Source organism: Peromyscus leucopus, chromosome 9 (assembly GCF_004664715.2).
Source record: "Peromyscus leucopus breed LL Stock chromosome 9, UCI_PerLeu_2.1, whole genome shotgun sequence".
In the NCBI taxonomy this organism is placed as follows: Eukaryota; Metazoa; Chordata; class Mammalia; order Rodentia; family Cricetidae; genus Peromyscus; species Peromyscus leucopus.
The window spans coordinates 1,968,545-1,992,744 of record NC_051070.1 but is presented as its reverse complement, the minus strand read 5'-3'; the positions used below and the strand labels follow the sequence as shown (position 1 = coordinate 1,992,744).

General features: G+C 46.6%; 1 long non-coding RNA gene across 1 annotated transcript; it reads left to right on the top strand.

Moving 5' to 3' along the window:
• The first annotated feature begins 3,941 nt into the window (after positions 1-3,941).
• LOC119088487 lies at positions 3,942-5,437 on the top strand. The gene is made up of 3 exons (XR_005092111.1): positions 3,942-4,104; positions 4,533-4,699; positions 4,952-5,437. It is a non-coding gene; the product is annotated as an uncharacterized LOC119088487 (long non-coding RNA).
• Positions 5,438-24,200: the final 18,763 nt, after the last annotated feature.

The window sequence follows — 24,200 nt, the reverse complement described above, 5'->3', positions numbered from 1 at the left end:
CATCCACCTCTTTGTCTTTCCCCTGACATGTCATCATTCTCTGTTCCTTGTCTATCTCATACCTTTTCTGAGGTCTAGGTCTTTCTTTGGGGTTGGCAGATACCAGAAGGCAACATAATAGTGCCTACTTCTAGCTCTCACATTTTGCTAATAGACTTTGAGAAAACCTATATGAACTGGGAGGACATGGAAATGATTTGGAAATGTGGAATTAGCTTCCTCAAAGGTATCCTGTGCCAAGGCATTCTGTTACCATTGGTAAATCATCTGTTATAGAATCGTTTAAACACACAGCAACCCTCAGGCCATCAACAAAACCGGCCTCCAGGCTGTGTTTTGCACCAAGACAGAGCTTTCCTAAGATGTGAGGCCTGAGTAAATTCGCACACACCCCACACTCTTCAAGGGAATCCCAGTGCTTCCCTCAGTCGCCATTGAGGTCTGATATTTATTTTGGTTCAGAAGTCATTGGAAAGGCCTTTATCCTCATCTTGTTCTGGGTATATGCTATTTTAGCAATCTAGGTGCTTTGAAAGTCCATGTAGGCTTATAGTGAAGCCAAGTTCATTAGACCTGACTCTGAACCAGGCACTTATCCTTAGAGCCAATTAAAGGCCCAAGTAGACACTGTAAAGCACAGATGTCCCTAGAACAGCGAAGATCTACACTCTTCCCATTCCACCAGGTATATTCTAGGAATGAGAGGAAGTTCTCTTTGGAATGTATTTGGAATGGGCAGACTCAGACTGTTTACCAAATAATCATCCTGACCAAGTTAACATCAAAACTTGGTAAAAAGTAAACAACATGGTGCATGGCAATCTGCTCAGCCAGGGTGGTTTGCTCCAGTGTTTGGATCTGATTGCTTGACTTGGGTATTTTCAGCTGGATCCCCAGTATTTGAACTGTTTCCAAGCCCAGACCTTTATAGAAACAGTCTGTGAAAGACCCTTCATGTGGTTAGATTTAATCGGATGACTTGACCTTCACTTCTCCCCTGACCCTTTTCTTTGATTAATGTTCTGATCTAAAGTAGGTGTTTTATCATCCTGAAGACCAGAGATAGAGTTGAGCACTCACATTCACCACTGGAGAATAGAGACAAAATTCTGTGTGTGTACATTTGATTTTCTCCCATCAGATTTTCAAAGGACACCATGACCTCCATCGTACACAGTGCATTCACATCAACTATGTCAGAGGTTCGAAGAGAGTGTTCAGGAATGGGGTGTCCATGAGCCCCTGATCCCCACAGTCCTGAGTGTGGTGGGAATGGCAGGGCTTCAGCTGATCATCTCTTGCTAAGAGCTGACATGATTTTCTCTGTGTACGCTGGTACAGAGATGTTGGAAAACACAGAGGAAGTGCTTCTCTTCTGCCCTACCCATCATTCTGTTCTTCACACTTCTTCCCCAACCTCAGCTTCCATGACTATTCAGAGGAAGGCTTCACATCAGCCTGACTGGAGAAACTGATACTCAGAGGAACTCAGGATCATGTCATTCCAAGAGCATAAATAATCTCTAACAGTCTTCAAGGAAATAGTCATGCCACTACTTTTTAACTTTTTCTTTTATGAGACAAGGTCTCTTGTATCCCAGGATAACCTCAAAGTCACTATGTAGCAGAGAACGATCTTGAATTTCTGAGTGTCTCTGCTTCCAGAGTGTCGTTATAGGTGTGTACCACCAAGTTCCACTTCCGCACTGCTGGGTGTCAAACTCGGGGCTTTGGTATTGTGGGCAAGTGCTCTACCAACTGAACTATATACCCAGCCTTGTTTTGAAATTATTTCTGCATTTTCAAAACACGAAATGCTGAGCTCCCCTCTGCAGCCTTATAACAGGAATTCAGGGCAGGAGTGGACCTCCTGATTCATAGCCCATGCTGAGCTCCAGTGCCAGACCATGAGAAATTATTCATGAGCCTAAGTCCTGATGGCACCATCATTGTTCCTTTCCCATGAGGATGCTAAGATTCATGTTTCAGAGAAAGGAGACCTTACTTGTTAAAATTCATTTGGTGCTCATCTCAGAAAAACTGATAACAAAAGATGAGCTACAAACTCCATGTGGGAATAGGAAATCTCCATGTGCCTAGGTTGTTATAACCTACACCAGGAACTCTGAGGCCAGAGGCTCAACGCCAACCATTTCTGAGTTGTTTTTAAGTATGTCTGTCTGTGTGGTCGATGAATGTGTATGTACAGGTGTGTGTGTCCGTGAAGGCCAAAGGTCAACATTGGGTATCTTTCTCTATCACTATCCACCACTTAAAAATTATTCCAATTGTTTGTTTGCTTGCTTGCTTGTATATGTGAATAAATGCATGTATGTAGGTGGGCGGTCTCACATGTGCAATGGTGGGCATGTGGATGGCAAAAGACAGCTTTCAGGAGTGGATTCTTGCCTTCCACTGTGTAGATCCCATGGACTGATACCAGGTTGTCAGGGGGCAAGCACCCTAACCTGCTGAGGGTCTCTCACTGAACTTGGGGCTCACCAGCTTGGCAAGCTGGCCAGAGAATCCAGGATTCCTCCTATCTCTACCTCTCCGGCATGTTTTTATATGGTTGCTGCAGATCTGAACTCAGCTCCTGGTGTTTATACTTTACCCACAGAGCCATCTTCCTGCCCCCATTTCTGAATTTTGAACAGCTCCTCCAAGCTCTTAGCTATGCTCTGATGTCTGATTTTCGATCTTGGGCAAACTTTTCAGGAGAATGTCCACAGGAAGGCAGGGAGGACAATCAAAGCCCAGTCTTTCTGAACACAGAGCAGTAGGACAGGACTGCCTTTCCAGAAAGCAGGCAGCAGCTAGGTGTTTAATTTGGAACCCGATAGTTGCCTAAATTTTGAGATCTCCCGTAGATGCACAAAGAGTCCTCCACAGCCCCTGGCAGAAATTCTTAGAAAAACAATCCTCTCTGTTGGTGAAATCGCAAACTGCCACTTTCACTCCCCACCTCCCTGTCACAGAAGAGGCTGTTTTGATTTGAATTACAGGGACCTGTGTGGACTGCCTGCTGTACAAAAGTGCATGTGACAATGGACACTCCTTTCTGGCCGTCCGGTGGTGTTATTTCAAACGCCGTTGGACAGATGGGCTCTGTGTCGAGTGGAGAAGGCCATACCTCAGCAAGAAAATTGTTTATGCGCCTGCCGTCTCCAACACACAACGCCTTCCATCTCTTCTCCAGGGTAGGGGCTGAGCTGGGGCAAACCACTTCTGAACATAGAACAGTAGTTTCTTTCCCAAAATCCTCTCTGGTCCTGGGGCCTGGACTTAATTTTGGGGAACTTGGATGTGTGTTGGGCCCCCTGCACAGACCCTGCTGCTGCCATGTTCTGAGCACGTGCTTGCAACTCGGCAGCTGCGGGAACACAGGAAATCCGTTCACTTACTGACACACCTCAGTGACTAATGGGGGCTGAGCGAAGGCACACACAAGTGTCTGACAAGCAGAAACAACCGAATGACTTTTGGAGGGGTGAGGAAACGACACCCCCCAATGGGCTTGGTCTCACTATTTGGTTTGGAAGAGGAAACCTTGGCAAGCTCACTGTGGGAGGTCACCCAGATGTCATCCCATCCATCCACCATCATTAATTCCGAAGACAGGAGCCAGGCAGGTGTTTGGGGAACGGGAGGAAGAGGTAAAAGGTGCCGGTTGTTTGGAAATGGTTTTATTTTTACTATAATGAAAATGATATTGTTGAAGGAGGTATGTCACTGAAGGTGGTTCCTACCGCCCGCAGGGTGCTCTCTCCCCCTGCCTCCTGCTTGTGGATCACGATGGGATCCACATCTTGTGTGGATCAGCCGTTCCTTCGGCCATGCCGATGCCCTCCATCATGAACTCTAACCCTCTGAAACCTTAGCCCACTTATTTTTTCTTTTATGAATTGCCTTGATGATGGTGTCTTATCACAGCAGTGGAAGAATAACTACGACACTCCGTGAGCCTGCAGCTCATCTTCAGCTGGAGTGACTGGCCAATGACCTCCAGGGATCTGCTTGTTTCCACCTGCTAGACCTAGAAATGCCTACTTCTGCCTCCAGCTTCCACAGGAGTGCTCGGGATCCAAACTCAGGTCTTTCCTGGTAAGCACTGTATTGACTAAGCCATCTTCTTGCATTGCTGCTTTTATTGATCCTTCACATCTTAGCCTAAAAGCCAATTGTTCTATATGCTGGCCCCAAGCAAAACTGTCTCATTCCTGCTCCAGGTGTGGTGGCGCACACCTTTAATCCTAAGCACTGGGGAGGCAGAGGCAGGCAGATTTCTGTGAGCTCAAGGTCTGGTCTACAAAGAGAGTTCCAGGACAGCCAGGGCTGCTATACAGAGAAACCCTGTCTCGAAAAATAAACAAACAAAAAAGCCTATTCCATTTCCATTATTCCCTAATAGAAAAATCAGTACTGTCCTGTGTGGTTCCCAGTTCATCACCTTACAAACAGGCTTACTTCCTTTGCCGAAAGAAGAGCTCTGTGTGCTTAAGTGGAAACTATTCCTTTTGGCATACCTGCAGGTACTCCACCAAGCTCTACAACTAGGATCCTGTGTACAGAGGACAGGCCTGGCCAGGAGTGAATGTTACCAAAGGAAGTTTAGAATACCAAGCACACAACCCAACTTGAGGATACAGAAAATACCCTTGACCACAGCCAAGTGAGGTCAGGGTCCCCTGAGCACTCTGTAAGTACACCAAAAGGGAAGAGGGGCCTCTGAAGAGTTCTGGCGTCGATGTACGTTCCCTGGTGTCACTGAGACAATGCACTGGCAGCAGTTATCTAAGTTGGGCTTTGTTTGATATGTAAGAGTCAAAACCGGGAAATGTGGCAGTTTTTCTTTTGAAATTCTTCCCTTCGTTAGATTTGAATCTCATGTCTCTCCACTTTGTTTCAAACTAAATATCAAAAGTCTTTGCTTTTTTCATCTCCCTGACAGTTCTTCAATATGCCGTATTAAAAACTCTCTGAGGACAGAAACACACTTTCAAGTGATGGTTAGGCGCTAGCCACCCCTTTCCTTTCTTCGTTTCTGACTCTTGTGGATGCCTCATAAAACAAAGGAGAAAAGGACCAACATGTGTGGAATCTACGCCAACTACTTAGAAAAGATTCCCTTTGTCTTGGAGGACAAACAGTATAGAGTCAGGTGCCTGGTGGTTGTCGGGTAAGTCTGGCCAGAGGTCCGTGGTTCACTCTGCATCGTTGCAGTTTCCTCAGTGTGTATATAACTCCTATGCACGGTAATTAAAGGAACTGACTTTCCCATGCCAAACTGAAGTGCCATAGGACATGAGTCTGAAACACGCTGTTCCCCTTGCTCTTTTTTCTGTCACAAACTTGAGGCAAAATTTTAAAGCATTCTGTCTGGCTTATTGGAATGCTTGTCTTAAACCCATAAAGTTATTTGATTAAGATTTCTTTCTTTTTGAATTTTTATCTTATTTATATTTGTTTAGTGTGTGTGTGTGTGTGTGTGTGTGTGTGTGTGTAAGTGTGCCATGGTGTGCATGTAGAGTCAGACAATAACTTTTGGGGGTCAGCTCCCTCCTTCCACAATGTGTGTCGTAGGGGTGAAACTCAGGTCAGCAACCTTGGTCACAAGCCCCTTACATACTGAGCCATTTTAATGACCCTAATTATTTTGTGTGTATTGTTATAGTTTGAATTTTAAATGTCCCCCAGAGACTCGTGTGTTTGGACACCTCTTCCCAACTGGTGGCACTGTTTTGGGAATCCTCTGGACGTGGGGAAGCCTGAAGATGTAGGCCCTGAGAGGCAGGCCTTTGAGACTTGATGACCTGAGTTCGATCCCCAGGACCCACATGGAGGTGGAGAGAGAGACCTGACTGCACAGTTGACACCTGTCTTCCACATTTGTGCCACGGCCTGCACACAGTACCCCCAACACCCCGGTTATGTAGATGCCTCGTAATAGAAATTATTATTTAATTTAAAAAGCATAATAAAACACACTAAGACAGCATATTAATCGTTTTCAATGCTAAGCTTTCTTATTCACATTCTCAGCTCTGTACAACTATCACCACCTTCCGTCACTATAACTTTACTCCCCTATTTCATTCTATCACTTACACCAATAGTTTCCATTTCCCTATCCCTCAGTCTAGATCAACTGCCACTTTACTCTCTGCCCCTATGGGTTTGGTCTAGGTCCCTCAGAGAAGCATAATTATGGGGCAGTGATCCTTTTGTGATTGGCTTATATTCTGGCAGTGCATCCTCAAGGTTTATCAGTAGTCTCACATGGAGTAAGAATTCCTCTCTAACATGAATAATCCCCATGGATGCATAGCCTGCATTTTGCCCATCCATTCATCTGTTAATGGACACTTGGGTGGCTTCTGACTTGTAAATATATCAAATGACTAAGCATTTTTTATAAGCAACCATGCTGAGCTGTTTGTCAGGTGGCAGGTGAAGGCAGTGGCCAGGTGGTTATTTAGACCCACTGAGGTTTGCATTTTCTGCTACCACTCGATGCCTGGTAATAAGATAAATGTCTTATCTCCCAGTCACTGGGTTTCCTGCAATACACAGAAAGGATCCAGAAACCCCTCCTTGTTGGCTGGGAACATGAAGGCCTTTTTTATGGAGCTGTGCTCCTTGGACAGGGAACAGCCCAACAGTGGAGCCTTCTGAATCTCTCCACGGCTGTGGTGCTCATGGTGGACCCTCGTGCTTTACGCCTGCTCCACGGCTGGCTCCTTTCATTCCTCCTTCGACGCCGGATTCAGTCTGTGTTTGATGGGTCGGGTTCCTCGAGTAACACTGCTCCACTTCTTGCTGCTGGGCAGAACCTTGTGACCCAGTTCTAGTCAACAGATGAAAAATGGCCAGGTCTGCATTTGTGTGTGTGTGTGTGCGTGTTTTTAAGGCCTTCCTTCCCTCACTTGCCTCACTTCCATCCATCTCTCCCACACCCACCTCCCTTTCCCACCTCCTGTAAGGGAAAAATGCCTTTGCTGTTAGGTTAGTTCCCCTTGCCAGAGTCACCAAATGCGTGTCTCTGTGTGTCTCCATGTCCCCCTTGCATGTAAAGGTGTGTGTCAATACAAGTTTGAAACTATGTCTTTCTGTTGTTCTCATCATTACTGTTTTTGAGGCAGGGTCTCTTGCAGTGCAGGCTGGATTTGAGCTTGCTGTGTGGTCAGGGATGACCTTGAACTCTTTATCTCCTTGCTTTCACATCCAAAGTGCTGGGTTACATATGTGTGGCAGCACACCTGTCTTCCTTCCTTCCTTCCTTCCTCCTCCTCCTCCTCCTCCTCCTCCTCCTCCTCCTCTTCTTTTAATAATCCTGATTCTTGGCAATCCAACACACAGAGCATCTTCGCTGCTGTTTGATTATGAGATATATGATTGTGTAACTGGATTATAGATTATCTAAACAGTCCCTTATTGACAAGTGTTTGAGCTATTTCCAGGTTTTAATTACCATAAATCATGCCATGGTGCATAATATTGTGCATAAATCACGTTGTATTTATGCCTGTTACCATTTGGAATCAATTCCTAGGCATTGGGCTGTGGATTGGAGAGGAGTAATGTGTGCAGTTGGGCTCAGTTTGGCCAGGTTCTCTACTTTTGTTTATTTTATTTTATTTGTTTATTTTTGCAATGCTAGGAATCAAACCCAGGGTCCCTGGCACCCTAGGCAAGCACTCACACAGAGCTATCCCCAGTCTTTCCATGTTTTTCACTTCCTCTTCCTGACAGAATTTAATTCTAGAACATATAGCAGCCATCTCACAACTGTGAAGATAAAATCTACCACTCAGGATGACAGAACTTGAAACCCAAACGGCTTCTCAAACCTTCTCTTGCCATTGATCTAGCCCCCCACTGCCCACTGTGGAGCTTTTTACTCAGGGAGAAACATAAACCCTACATGTACAGTCAGGGTCACTCACATTCACTACTTATAGCCAGAGACAATGGAGTAATCTGGCACAGAGTAGATTTAATTAAAATTACCTTAATTGAAAGAGCTTGTAGTTCATTAGTAAGTTGTACCTATGAACAAAAGCTGTACCATCCAATATGGCCACCAGCCACATGTTGCAATATTAATTCAAGTTAAACACAACTCGACATATACCACACAATTCCAGGTGCTACTGAGCATCCCTATAGCTCTAGCCATCTAAGCAGCTACTTTTCTGAGACCTCCTGGGTTAAGTGTTACTGGAAGCATGATGCTGTGGGAGCTTAGGTTTGCCTACCCATTGATCATCTGGTATTGTAGAATACAGAGAGGCCCTGACTCAGCGTTGTCTGTAAAAGACAAACGCCCTTCTGTGTCCCCTCGTCAAGGGCATCTATGCTCGGGGAAATAGATGCAGCTGCCATTGCTTCAAAAATGTACTCATGTGGCACAAAGTCACTGTGTCTTTTAAGAACCCAATTTATAATTCATAAGGCACACATACACACATGCACACAAAGTCAGATAACACAACAAAGGGTGAGTAGTATATTGTGAAAAATGTGTGATTTCAGACAGGCATAGTGGCCCATGCCTGTATCCTAGGACTTGGGAAGCCGAGGCAGGAGAACGAGGAGTTCAGGGTCATCCTCAGCTACATGGCAAGTTCAAAGTCAGCCTGCTACAAGAGATCCTGTCTCAAAAAGCAAACAAATAAATCAGGCTGGGCTCTTCAGGCAAAGGCTCTTGCCTCCAGATCTGATGATCTGAGTTCATTCCTAGGATCCGCACGGCGGAAGGAGAACTGATTCCTGAAAGTCGTCCTCTGACCTCCACATTTACACCGTGTGTTTACACACATGCACACACGAAAGAGAAGAGGGGAGAGAAAGGAAAAAGAAAGAAAGGTAATTTTTAAAAATTTAAGAAAACTAAGAATAATAACTAATAAAATGTCTTACTTAGAAAGAATAGCTTTGGCCTTACCAAAGATAGACCAGGGTGAAGAGAGGCTCTGAGGGCGAACTTCAGGACAGAGCCCAGAGCAGTGAGAAGAATCCCCCACCTCCACTTGAGCTTTGCAAGGGAAGCAGGGGCTGGGGAGCAGAAAGCAAGGAGGACGTTAGCGAGTTTCTGAAGCTTTGCGGGTTTTCACACAATGCGGCTGCCCATATTGTGTGATCAGATCGAGTGCAATCATCTGCCAGCCTGTCTGTTCACATCGCTCTGCTATTCATAGAAAATGTACCTCTTTCCCCATATACAACACCATATGCCTCTTCTCTTACCTAATTAGGTGCAGGGTGTGCAGGGATCGTAGGGAACTACACGGTTTTTGCAGGTCTGTGGCTCGGTGGAGGAGGAAGACACGAGGAGTCATTTCAGACCCTTCCGTGGAATGTTCAGTAGAGAGGTCAGGAACAATAGGGAACCATAATAATTAATTAACTTGAAATGAGTTGTGACTCCTACTGTCTATGGAATCCTGGGAAAGGAGATGGTGTCTTGGGGATTCCAAAGACCACGGAGTCACCATTGATTCACCTCATGCAGCCCTTCCTGCCTCTGGAGCTGTGTAGTCCACCACTGCACCCAGCACCCCATGACATTCCTCAACACCTTCCTTCCTTCTCCTCTGCCAGTCCCATGTAACTGTACACCACACCATCAGCCTTCAGACATTTCTGGGGAAACCCCATAGTCTGGAGTTTCCAGGGACTGTAGGAGGGGAGAATGGTAGTGGCCAGTCTTTGATGTGGGACTGCGATCAGCTCTGGAGAAGGTAGGAACCATTGCAGAGAATGAATGTTATCAATTCTGTTGAATCATCCTCTTGAAAGGGGCTAAACTGAGGCTAGGAAAGTGACTCAGTGGGTAAAGTTCTTGCTGCATAAGCTTGAGGCCTGAGTTTGGATCCCCAGCATCTAGGTAAAAAGCTAGGCATGGTAGTAGGTGCTTGTAACCCCCAGTGTTGGGGAAGATCTCGGGGGATTGCTGGCCAGGTTCAGTGAGAAACCCTATTTTAAAAATATAAGGTTAAGAACTATTGAGGAAGATACCCAGTGTTCACCTCTGACCTCCACACACACTCACACACACAGTTAAAATGGCAAATTAGATATATAATTTTATCATATTTTTTTAGATGGAGTTTCATGTGACTTAGAGTGGACTTTCACTCACTGTGTGGCTGAGGATGGTCTTGATTATTGATCCTTCTGCCTCCACTTGCTGAGTGATTATAGGTATCCCCTACTTCCCCTAGTACATGCAATGTTGAGGCTAGACCCCAGGGCTTCCTGGATGCTAGGTAAGCACACCACGCACTGAGCTACATCCCCAGCTTCTCACATTTAAAAAAAATTTTTTTTTTCAAGACAGGGTTTCTCTGTGTAGCTTTGCGCCTTTCCTGGAACTCACTCTGTAGCCCAGGCTGGCCTCGAACTCACAGAGATCCACCTGCCTCTGCCTCCCGAGGGCTGGGATTAAAGGCGTGCGCCACTACCGCCTAGCTTCACATTTTTTAATTTAAAAAAGACAGTCATCATTATTGGCTGGTCTCATTTTAATTTCAAATGTACAAATAGTAAGTGAGCATGGGACTTCAGCCATCCATCCTGAGAACTTTTCTAGCTTTTACTTTCATACTCTCTAAATTACCATTTCATACTTTCTCCTGCCCCTCCCCAGGCTCTTTTTCTCTTCTCCACCCTAGGCTTCAAGGAGGTAATCCTCGTAATGGCACAGACTGTTTCCACTCCCTTCTTTCCACTGACAAAACATTGCAGCCGATCTTTGCCTCTGGCTGAAGTCTGGACTTTCCCTCTTACTGGGGATGAAGAATTCTGCTCTTATTAAAATCAGCCTCTCCATGGAGGAGTTAGGAGAGCTGGGAAATCACTGTTTACTGGTCACAGAGTTTTGGTTTTGAGTGGGAAAAGAAGACCTGCCTCTGGAGACTGAGGGTTATGAGTTCAAGCCCTACCTAAGACACAGAGTTAGTCAAGGCCAACCTGAGTAACTTAATGAGACACTGTCTCAAAAGACCTGATATGTAGCTCAGTGGTAGCATGAAGTATCCTGGGTTTGATCCCCCAAACCCCCACCAAACCCACACAAAGTCTTGGTAATAGTGCAGTGTAATTGTGCGGTATTATGAAAATAATCAACACTAATGAATTGTACAGAAAAAATGCAGATTTGTGTTCTAAAATTTTCCTCCAATGAAAAAAGCTTTTAAGCTAAGGATGTAGCTCAGTTGGTGGAGAACTTGTCTATCACAAAGGAAGCTCTGGTTTCTGATCCCCAAGTCCATACAAATGGAGCTATACCCGAGTAACCTAGTTCTTGGGAAATGCAGGTGGGTGGATTAGGGGTTCAGAGTCGTCCTCAGCTGCATAATGAGCTTGAAGCAGATAAATGTGACCTTACCTCAAGAAAAGAAATGAAAAAAATAGTTTTAACCCATAGCCACCTTGACATGGGCTCTGATCCCACTTGATGCAGCAACTTTATTCTTTTTTTAAGTTTAAATGTATTTGTAGTGTATGTACATTGGTGTTTCTGCCTGCATGTATGTCTGTGTGAGGGTGTTGGGTCTCCTGGAACAGGAGTTATAGGCAGGTGTGAGCTGCCATGTCGGTGCTGGGAATTGAAACTGAGTCCTCTGGAAGAGCAGCTGGTGCTCTTAACTGCTGAGCCATCTCTCCAGCCCTGGGGCTTTATTCTGTTAGCATTCTTTCTTGCTTCAACTCCCCTAACCTCTTGTCTCCCTGCCTGTCTCCCTGCCTCCAGATCACTTGAACCATCATAAAAACATGCTCTGTGGGCTTCTGGTGGGACAAGACTCTTGTGACCTGCCTCTTCCAACTGTTTCTGCCCTCTGCTCTGCCTCAGCACAGGCATCCTCCTGCAAATTTCTGCTTCACTTTCTTTTCTGATCTCACTCATTGGCCAGCCCTCTGTTCTTCTCTACACACAGACACTGTCCATCTAAGCATTCAGTGAGAAGGCCCCTCAGTCCAGGACTACTCAGTCTTCTTGACACAGCCTGACATTTTAACATCTGTCTTCTCTACTGCCCACCTCACAGAGAAGTCCTTCCAAGTCCTTCCCCAACTCATTCTCTACCTCCTCAAATGTCTTTAGGACTGTGTTCTAGTTTCTTTCTCCTGCCTAGTCACATAATACCTCTACACAATCTCCATCTTGCAGTTTAAGATACTAATAAAGGCCTCCAAGCCTACACCTGCAGCCTTCCCTTTCCCGGGGCTCTGGACACTGTGCCCTCCTGTCTTGGCATCTGCCCTCATGACTGTCTGCCCTATACTTGCTTCAGTGCTGCTGACTGATAGCATGGTGCTGTGATTAGTGTAAATGTTCTCTAGCTCGTTTTCATATCAAATCACATTAACCATCTCCGGTCCTCACTCAGAGTCGGCTCTCTCTCTGTTCCTTCCTTCCTTCCTTCTGTATTCATTGCACATCGTGCTTGGCTTTATAAGGACATTGTTGTACGACTGTATACCACACTGTGATTGTACTGCCCCCATGCCACCTCCCTCTCCTTCTACACCTTCCCCTTAATTCTTTTGTCCCCCAGCTTCAGTTCTACTTTCAGTTCAAATATATAAAATCTAGGATCCACAATAAAAGAAAACATGCAATATCGTCTTTCTGAGATTCACTTGATTTGCTTAATGAGATCATCTCTAGTTGTACCCATTCATCCATTTTCCTACAAATGACATTTTGTTAGTTATGGCTGATTAAGATTCCGTTGTGTAAATAGGCATCGTTTTCTTTTCTTTCTTTCTTTCTTTCTTTCTTTCTTTCTTTCTTTCTTTCTTCCTTTCTTTCTTTTCTTTTCTTTTTTTTCTTTTTTTCTTTTTTTTTGGTTTTTCGAGACAGGGTTTCTCTGTGTAGCTTTGGAGCCTGTCCTGGAACTCACTCTGTGGCCCAGGCTGGCCTCGAACTCACAGAGATCCACCTGCTTCTACCTCAGAGTGCTGGGATTAAAGATGTGTGCCACTGCTGCCTGGCACATCGTCTTCACCGTACCCCTTAACTTGGTTTTTTTCTTTCTTCCCAATGGTAAACTTAAACACCAAAACAACAACAACAAACAAACAAAAATCCAAAGGCAAAACCTCTTCTAAAAAATAATAATGATAACAGGGAGAGGCAGAAACCTAAGGATCAGCACAGTCTGAGCCAGGTTGGTCTACATAGGAAGTTCCAGGGTAGAAACTACAGTGAAGGCCTAACTTTAAAAAAAAAAAAAAAGTATTCTCTTGAAACTTCATAAAAACAATGCTTAAATTAAAAAAAAATTAAACTAAGTATACTAAGTAAATAAAAATTACTAACAAGGACTGGGGTTACAGATGTCAGTAAAGAGCTTGCCTAGCAGCATGTCCTGGCTTTGATCCCCAACATAGCAAAAAATAAAATAAATAGAATTGAACAACTGTTACAGGAATAACTCTGTCCCAACCATTTTATGATTCCTTTCTCTGATTCCTGCAGAATTGAGTAAGAGGTAAGAGGAAGGTTTCCTGCCTGACCAAGCCCCCGGCTTAGCTTCCCTGAGGTTTAGAACCTCTTACACTTACTATTATCTCTGGCAGGTGCCCCCGGGGGGTATCTTCCTGTGTAAACATCACCAGAGGCTGGGAGCAAAGACCTAAGGTGGCCTGCGGTGTGTGCCTCCTGAACCATCCAAGGGCGGACAGCAGGAAGCAGCTATCAAGGTATCTTCTCAAGAACAAGATGGAAGCCAGGGAGCTGCGGGAAGAAGGGCCCAAGGTCGATTTGGTGGGGTTAAGGATCTGGAAGATGGATGAGCTTGCTGTTTTACCTGAAGAAGCCAGAAAAAGTGTTGCCACAGGGCTGGAATGCAACTCAGTTCATGGTGTTGTCTAGCACACATGAAGCCCTGGCTCAACCCTTGACACCCCACAACTAGGTGTGGCAAGAACAGCTGTGTCAGGTCGGCCCTCAAGTGTTGAGGGCAGGGGATGGGAGGCTCAGGCACCCTCCGTGGCACACTAAGTTCAAGACCAGCCTGAGTTAATTCGAAAAAGGAAAAGAACGGAAAAGAAAAGAACTGCCAAGAACAAACAGCTCAGTGGCAGAACACCCACCCAGCCTGGAGGAGCATGGCCCTGGGTCCCATCTCCAGCCCTGGGGTGGAGGGACAGAGAGAGAACCAGGGATTCCACTGTGAATTGGCCCTGTCAATCAGGAGGAATCTGAGGCAGAAGGAGAGGTGCTGGGTCCAGCAGTGAGTCTGGTTGGCAGTGGGGACAAGCTGGCTGGAGGCTTATGTGGGAGCCGTTTAGAAAACTTCAAGTCAGACAACTTGTTTGAGTTTAATACTCCCCCAGGACTGTGGAAGAGGGGAAAAGTACGGAGAAAAAAGTCCGAAGTCCCAAGGGGAGGGAGCTTTTTGTTTTAAAGGACTACCTCTTGGGTCTGTCCCTAATTTTCTGGATTTTCTTTCTGATTTAAAAGGAGAGGTTTTATGTCACCCCTAAGAGTCTGCATTTTTGTGGGATTCAAATATTTCTTAATTAGGTGCTGTCTCTTTACGGAAAGAAAAGACGCCTTTTATTTCATTTTACTTTGCCATTTTAATTTACTCCCTTTCTGTTTAATAACTAGGTAGGGAAATGCTAAACAGCTGCTGTGAAATATTACAAACTCTGCTTCCTGAGAAGGATAAGAGGGAACTTTCCAAAACTATCTCTGGTCCCAGAGGTGGACACTTGGGGAGGCTCCACAAATCTCAGGCAAGCAAGTCAAAATGGGAGTGTTCTCTGTAACCACTGACTCCATCAACCATCGACCATCGATCAATCAATGGGAGTGCTCTTCTCTGTAACCACTGTGGCTCCCTCGCACCCTTACTGAGCTTCCTCTTTCGTGGATGGAGAGCAGACGTCATGGGGTGGAGGGGATGTTTGAAGTGAGAGCTAGCCAGTCACTACATTCCTGGGTCTCACACATTCCCCTTCTCCCAGTGACCTGTTCTTGGGCCTCATTCTTCTAGAGAAGGTTCAAACTACTTCATCCTAAAGCAGAAAATTCGCCCCTGTTAATACTTAAAATTAAGCTGGACTTGGTAGTTTATCCCTTGTAATCCCAGCACTCCGGAGACCGAGGCAGGAGACTGATCAAAAGTTTGAGACCAGCCTGGGCTACACAGTGAAGTCGGAAGGGGAAGGAAAGGAGGAAAACGGGTGGGCGGCAGCTGTGTCCGGCACTGCCCCCTAAAAGCAGAAGCTGCCCGGAAAGTGCTTGGCTTTTCTGCCTTTTATATTAACGCTCTCGGATTGAGGGAGATGACTGGAGAGGGAAAGGGCAGGTTTTTCCACAGCTGAAAATACAGGGAGGTGGGGCATGCTTTCTATCTTGTTCCAGGACTGGCCCTTCAGCAAAGGGTCAATAGTTGTCTGCAAATTACACAAGTTTCCCAAGGGATTTCTAACACAAATTTGCAGGGCTGACAGGGCAGCAGTCTCCGTCTACGGAGCTGTGTATGATTCTTATGCACTCATTTTGTTGGCAAAAGAGCCTGTCATAAAATGTAATACTGACTATAAAACAAATCAGCACTTTGAAACGACTTGCTTCAGATGTTTTCATAAATCCCTAATGGCTAACACGCTGCCTGCTATTGATAATATTAATGTGTTAATAGTTCCTCTAAAGCAGGGATGCTGGTGGGTCTGGACACATGTGCACACACACACCTCACACACACACACACACACACACCTCACACATACACACCACATACTTATACACACATAAACCTCCCTAAACACATACACACACACACCACACATACTTAAACACACACATACATACATACCCCCATATACATACATACCACACATACACATACATACATATACCACATACACACACATACCACATGTACACACATACACATACCTCCCCAAATACATACACACACACCACACACACATACACACAAAGATGGAAATGGCACAGGACTGGAAGATGGTATTTTGCCTCACCTTTGAATTCTACCTATGGAATCTACTTTTAAAAAGGAACTACTTTTTTTTTTTTTTTTTTTGGTTTTTCAAGACAGGGTTTCTCTGTGTAGCTTTGTGCCTTTCCTGGGACTCACTTGGTAGTCCAGGCTGGCCTCGAACTCACAGAGATCTGCCTGCCTCTGCCTCTCTAGTGCTGGGATTAAAGGCGTGCGCTGCCGCCGCCGCCACCCGGCAGAACTACTTATTTTAAATAAGATAAGTAATGAAAATTTTTTGGTCTGAGTTTATCAGATGTTACTGGACTGGACATTGTTAATATATATAATGGAGTTTTTAACTGAATCTGCAAAATGTTAATGGACTAGACATTGTTAATGTAATCTTTACTGTGTATAATGTATATATTTACTGGATATAATTTTTCTTGTATTAGTTATAAGTTTTTTTAAATTTTAGACAAAAAGAGAGGAAATGTGGTATTGTATTCCCCCAAATATTGTGCATGCTAATAAACTTATCTGGGGTCAGAAACAGAGCAGCCACAATATTAAACATAGAGGATAGGCAGTGGTAGCACACGCCTTTAATTCTAGCATTCCAGAGGCAGAAATCCATGAGTTCAAGGATACAGCCAAGCATGGTGACTCACGCCTTTAATCCCAGGGAGTGATGGTAGAAAGCAGAAAGGTATATAAGGCATGAGGACCAGAAACTAGAAGCTTTTAGCTGGTTAAGCTTCAAGCTTTCGAGCAGCAGTTCAGCTGAGAGCCACTGGGATGAGGACACAGAAGATTCCAGTCTGAGAAAATACGACCAGCAGAGAAGTTGGCCAGGTGAGGTTAGCTGTGGCTCGTTCTGTCTCTCTGATCTTCCAGTATTCACCCCAATAACTGGCCCCGAGTTTGATCTTATTTATAAGAACAGTTAAGATTCATGCTAACATCTACCTGCACTTTGCTGATCTTGGAAAGCCAGATTCAAGTGAGAAATATGATACTTACATACTTAATATTCTTTTTCTTGCCTTCCTTCCTTTTTTTTTTTTTTTTTTTTTAAATTTGAGACAGGGTTTCCCTATGTAGCCCTGGCTGTCCTGGAACTCACTATGTAGGCTGTGCTCAAACTCACAGAGATCCACCTGCCTCCACAGTGCCAGGATTAGAGATGTGTCCCAACACACCTGGCTGATATTTATATTCTTGACAGGAACTCCATTCACAGTACTTTACCTTTCTTTTTTTTTTTTTTTTTAAGTAGATTGTGACATAGGAACCCGAGTACCTAAAAGAGCAGGCAAGCAAGCTTGCAGCATTATATTGCCCAAAGTGGAAACAGCGCAAGTACCCATAAGCAGAAGAACAAATAAACACAATGTGATGATATCCAAGTTCTAGAAGACTACTCAGCCATTAATAACAACAACAAAGAGCAGATGGCTCACCCAGTCAAGGTCCTTGTGGCCAAGCCTGACAACTTGACATGCTCCCCAGGACCTACTGGGATGGTGGAAGGAGAGGACTGAGTTCCTCAGGTTATCCTGTGACCTCCACTCACATGCCACAGCACACGTACAAACCTATGTTCACATAAAAACAAAACAAAGGAAAATTTTAAAGAAAAAAATGTTTTGAGAGATCAAGGTGGTGGTGTGGCTATAACATGGATGAAGTGAGGGCGTTGTATTCTGTGACATAAGCCAGACAGGAAAGGACACACATTGTGTGAGCTCCCTAGAGTGGTCAGACTCAGACAGAAAGTGGGATATGAGGAGGAGGAGAAGGGGGCGGGGACCGCTGCTTCTGAAGTGCAGTGACTCAGCCAAGGTGTGAGAAAGCTGTCGGGGAGCTGAGGCGGGCAGCACTGTGCAGCTCGTGTGCTGGAGCTGAGGCTGGTCGCTCAGGTGCCGGGCGGCACTGTGCGGCTCGTGTGCGGGAGCTGAGGCTGGTCGCTCAGGTGCCGGGCGGCACTGTGCAGCTCGTGTGCGGGAGCTGAGGCTGGTCGCTCAGGTGCCGGGCGGCACTGCGCAGCAGACTTGCAGCCTAGGGTTCAATCTCCAGCACCATGAAAGCCAGGCCTGGTAGCGCAGGCCTGTAACCTCAATACTCCAGAGGTAGAAGCAGGGAGATCAGAAGTTCAAGGCCAGCCTGGGCTATAGAGTGACACCATGCCTCAAAAAGAAAAGTTGCTGAGGCAGAGGGTGGTGATGGGTTCGAACCCCTGGAATGACTGAAGTGGAATCAAGTGGTCCACGGAAACCATCATATTACAACCTAATTCCAGGAGCTGGTGAAGTGAACGGCTCAGGAGGACCTGATGACCAGAGCTTGAGCCCCAAAACCCACATAATGGAAGCAAAGCAAATTTTTCTCTGCTCTCCCCACACTGTGGCATACATGTCTATACACAGAGTCACACACAACAAACAAGTAAATGCTAATATGTATATTTATTCACACACACACACACACACACACACACACACACACACCTCCCCTAGGCCAGAGTGATGATGGTTCAACAGTAACACCACACACTTCAGAGGATCTGAGTTCAGCTCCCAGTCCCCACAATGAGCAGCTCACAACTCCAGTTCCAGGGGGATCTGTTGCCTATGACCTCCAAGAGCATCTGCACCACACATATACACATATTAAAAATAAAGCCTTAGTAAATATATAAAACCTCATTGCAATCTCAAAAAGTAATTTAAGGAACCAAGAATGACCCTTTGTATGACGTGTTTTCCCAGCTTTACTGCTCCACTCAGTCGGAGGAGGGTGTTGAACACACACGCTACAGTCTCGTGCAGAAGTGAAGACACAGATAGTCTTTGAAGACACGTTTCCAAAGTCTCTGCACCACTCCAGTGCCCTGGTTTTTTAGAATAAATGTTCAAGGTTTGTAAAGGACCTCGTGTTGAAGCCTGCAGGTGGGGGCAGAGCTGGCGGGGAGGGATAGCCTCAGTCAGCCACAGGGATTTTCTGCAGTGGCCTGCCGCCTGCCTCACTCTGCCTCCAGAAGTGCTTTCCTGGAGCCATTCTTTGTTTCCCGCCCCACCCGCCTCAGGATTGCCAGGGAGCCACTGATAGATACTTCCGGTGTCTGAGGCCTGAGCTCACCCAGAAGTTTCTTTCCATATCAGGCCAGTCAACTTGCCTGGCCAAAGGTTTCTTAATCCTTGCTCCTTAAGGTTAGTTTATTTAAAAGCCAAATAAGTCAAAGCTTGCCCCCATCCATAGAGGAGACTAATATTGCTAGCATTGGCTATCCCTAACCCTTTGCTTCTATGTCATTAACTAAAAGCACATCACCAGGAATCTAGGGTCCAGTTGCTCAGGTGGTGGCCTGGCTTTGAACTTTAAAGAATGACAATGCCAGCCTTACTCTGTACTAGGCAGGAAGATGAGATCCAAAGCCAGTGACAAGATAAGCCTCTGGAAGAAATGGCAGTCTGTCAGTATGATGCCTCATTGTTCAGAGATGAGGGACCCAATGGCAAGGACCTCAGGGAAACGAAGGGGGAGGACTGAAAGATGCCCACAGGGCTCCCACTGATGGGGCCACTCAGTGGGACAGCCCAGGGTTGCCTGTGAAAGTGGAGTCCGACTGGAATACCACAGAAGAGAGTTGGAGCACAGGTTCAAAGCTGTAGGACTCGGATCCCAAAGAGAGATTCACAATGTGACTATCACTAAGGAAACCTCACAGGTGGAATCAGCTTTTCTAAATCAACCACTGCACCAAATTCCCTGCCAGCTCATAAAATGCTTCCCAGATTTGCCTTCCTTTCTCCAAAGGATGCTGTTTTATTAAACAGTGTAGGAGGCTGGAGATGGGGGTGGAGAGTAGAAAGACAAGTTAAGGATGAATTACATTTTAATTTAATATACTTTTAGATGTGGTCTTTTTCAGTCTTGCTTCATTCAAGGCTATCCTAAATGTAGTCATCCAGAATGTGTGGGCCCTGTTCTTTTGTAAGGTTGGAATTAAAACAAACAAACAAACAAACAAACAACAACAACAAACAAACAAACCAATTTCTTGGAGCTGAGTTTCTAGTTCAGTTATTAGAATCCTTGTCTTTCAAACATGAAGCCCTAAATTCAATCCCCAGGGCCCAATAAGCCAGAAGTGTTGGTAGATGCCTAAAAGCAGAAGGATCATAAGTTCAAGTTTGTCCTGCATGATCAGTGTGAGGCCAGTCTGGCATACATGAAACCCAATATTAACAAAGGTGTGTGTGAGGGGAGAGAAGCTGCTGGAGAGATGGTTCAGCAGTTAAGAGCACTGGCTGCTCTTCCAGAGGACCCAGGTTCAGTTGCCAGCATATCGATTCCTATCTGTCTGTAACTCCAGTTCCAGGGCATCTGACACCCTCATACAGACATACATGCAGGCAAAACACCAATGAACATAAAATAAAAATAAATTATACATATTTTTTAAAAAAGGTTCCCAGGGGGTCACAAAAGTATACACCATCAGTCCCAGCTCCTGGGTGCCTGAGATAGGAAGATCTCCAGTTTAAGGCCAGCCTGGGCTGTATAGTATGACCTTCTCCTTTATTTTCTTTTTTTCTTATTTTTAGAGACAAGGTTTCATGTAGACCAAGCCATTCTTAAACCCCTGATCTCTCTACCCTAACAATTCGACTTACATATGCTATCAGTGTGTGTGTGTGTGTGTGTGTGTATATAGACTTGACTGGCCATCTGTACATTTTACATTCCAACATGTTCTGCACACTGGAGCAGAAGCATGTACAACATACTGGAAGGAGACTTTGTGTTGCCATGTTGGGATTCTAGAGAGTTTCAAGAAAATCCTATTTTGCTTTACTTTGCTGCCCATTTACATTTCCTGGTAATTCTGGAAGTCTGGCCACAGTACTTAGGCCTAGACCCATCTGCGTAGAGAATCATGCAAAGTGAAAACATGCTTTTTATATTTTTAAACCTGCTTCTTCCAGGTGATTGACAGCTGGTTCAAAGTGCTTCTCTGGACACATTTCAGTTTCCCAGGTTGAGTTGGGTTCCCAGACAACAGGTTGGTCCTCAGCAGTCAAGCAACCCAGTAAATCTCAGCCATCCAAGGAGGCTGGAGGGAAGCCCATTTGAAACAGGATCCCAGCAGCCCCTGGCCTTTGCTCATGCCGTGTCCAGCAGGCAAACGATCCCTAAGGCCTGGCGTAGAGAGCAACATAATCTGAGTCAATTTAAAAAAAAAGATGTTAAGAGGAGCACAAGTATGGAACCCGAGGAGAAGAGGGAAAGCCAGGAGAGAGAGCACAGGTAGGAGCCACCTAGGAGCCAGACTTGTTATTGGCTCTTGGACTGGAGTATTCAAGACAGGGTCTCTAGCAAGGTGAGCCCCTTGCCAAGAGTATTGACAGCCTCACACGTGTCTACCCAGACACAGCCAGCAGAGCAGAGTGGCCCAGAGGCCACACTAACTTTCCTTCTGCACCGCTGCTCCAGGATCCTGGAATACCACCTGTCAGGACAGCAGCTATCCCACACATTCAGGGCCTGCCTCACACAGCATCATCCTAAACGAACCAGTCCACTAGTGTAGAAGTCCAGGAAACTCACATACGCAGGGAGGGTACCTAGATAACTGACCAGAAAAGATGCCCAGAGGCCATAGGCCACCGGGTCTTCTGGAAGCCCTCTCACAGGTAAGTGTGTGCACCTCGGGGCCTTTTCCTAACTATGATTATTCACACTTTGGGAACCCAGCCCGATTGTCAATGACCCATGGCTCCCAGAGCCTCCTCCATTTCCTGAGCTGGAAATCCCTACAGAAGTTGAGCGATCCAACTTGGATCAGAGTGCTGGACTGCAGCAAGAACGCAGGGGCGTGTTGCTCACCATCCTGGCTCTAGCAGCCGAAATTGCTTAGACGTGCCCGGGACTTGGCCAGAGTTGCTGTGTGTGGGGAAAGGAAACACAATTCCTCACTGGGCCATTACTTGCGTCTCTTCGCACGCGCAGGTTCTGGCCTGGCTTTGAGTGACATCCCAGGTCTTCGCTAACCTTACTTCATAAGCCCCACTTCATTTGGAGGCTGTGGCCAAGCTGTGCCTGGGGCTGGAGCCTCCAAATCATAGCACTTTTGCTATCGCGACACCCAGCGAGCTGTCTCCAAGCAATGCCAGGCCCGCACCGCACCTCAGGCTCCGGCTCGCGGACCCATCTCTCTGCCCAGTTACACAGAATGCCACTCACAAGCACACGCGCACACGCACGGATTCCCCCTCCAACGCCGCGCGCACACGTGCCGGGCGATTCCCTTTTGTACTCTCTTTGCAGGCCTCTGGTTCTCTTCTCCCACGGCCACTTTCCTCCCAGGTCCCCCTGGCCTGCCTCCTTCCTCTTCTGCCCCTATGTCCCTCTTGGGTTCTGGAAGAGGAGAGGAGGCCGCAGAGGTGTGGCCTGCTCATCCCGCAAAGGCTGAGTTATGGTACAAGGCTGGGACTGCGGGGCTGGCCTCCGGCCTGCGCCCTGTTTGTTTTCCCTTCGCCCCCTGAATGCTAGATTAAGATGTAAAGATTACCCCGGCCGAATAATACCGAGAGTCAACACTCAAGCAAACAAAAGTGCTTGCACAACTCGCCAACCCCGCTGGGGACCCGGGCCGCGGGCTGGGGGGGAAGAGAACGCGCTCCTCGCTGCTAATTACAAATAAATGATGATGTGCTCACTAAGTAATTGATTTAATGACGTTCCTATGAAACTATTAAACCCGGGTGGAGGTCAGGCTGGAGGCGCCCCAGAGCGCCCATTGTGGGCTGTTTAACTCCACCAGGCTCCTCCGAAAGACATCGGGGCTAATAGGTGAAGTCACAGCTGCTCCGGCTGACTTTCTCCGAGCTCTGGGCCGGCCGCGGGCACCCTCGCGCCCTCCTCCTGCCGCGCCCTCGTGTCCCACCGCCTGCACCCCGCGCCGGCCAGCTTACCCACGCCTCTCCCAGCCCTGCCGCCAGCTCCCGAGGGCCTCTCCCGAGGGATCCGGGTTCTCTTTAAGAGCGGCGAAGTTGAGCACAGAACTTGTGCGCTCCGCCAGCAGTCCGCTGCCTGCACTGCCGCCCACCCCTCCTTCCTCACCCCACCCCCGCCACTTCTTGCAGGAACTGCAGCCAGTGTGCCATGCAGGGTGCCCGCGCTCTTGGCAAGGCGCCTGGAACCCAAGTGAGTGCTCAGTGCACTGACGGAGGCGCGGCCGGCGGGAGTGTGTGAATTGTGCTTGAGTGTGTCTCAGGTCAAAAGGCCACCTTTTCCCGTTCCTTACCCGGCCTTGGGACCTGTTTGTACAAAAAGGGTATACAAGTAGAGAGACCGAAGTAGAAAAATGAGTAAAAGTGAAAAAAAAATGTCACTGGGGTGGGAGCTCAGGCCTAGCAGCCTCGGTCCTGGGTTTTGTGGGAGAAGCGCCTCTACCGCCACCCTCACCCCTCTTCTGACCCAACCAAACATACCCTTGTCCTAAAGTTACCTGCAACTCCCAAAGGATAGGAGGGCCTAGGCCCGCATTTTAGGGCTGATAGGTTCTCCGCTTCCCTCCCTGTCCTCAGAACAGGTACAGGTTCCTTCCGGTTTTTACAGCATGGGCTCTTGGTGGGAAATGTGACCTTCCTTATCCAAAAGGTTAGACAGAGCCCTTGGAGTGGGTGGAGGGAGCACACCCAAGATGGGAAAACCAAACGTTGCAAATAGATCTGCAGTTAAGGATACTAAACCCCTCTGACATACAGCAAGAGTCCAAATCACTCAGGCCCATAGAGGAAAGGGAAGCTCAAACCCAGCTGGAAACCCCCACCCTGGGGCGGGGGGAGGGGTACGGGAGGGGGCTTCAGGCTGCAGAAATCAATCTGCCAGCATGCCCTGGTCTCTGCAGCCAGCCAACTCTTGTCTCTCTTCATTGAGAGGCCATACTCAACCTATTATTGAAGCATGGATTCATTTATACCACAATTAGTTGGCTGTAGGCTTCTTTCCTTTTTCCTTTTTCTTTTCTCCTTTCTAGAAATTTCCAAAAGCTGGAATAAATTTCTATTTGGGTTTGGGTGTGGGCCCACCCATAACAGAACTTGGCTTCTGTTTGGGCCTTTGGTCTCAGTGAGGGTCTCAGCCTTCACTCCTCAGAAAACACTGATGGAAACGATTTCATAGCCTCACTCGCGGCCTCAGTTTCCCCACCTGTAGATCCTT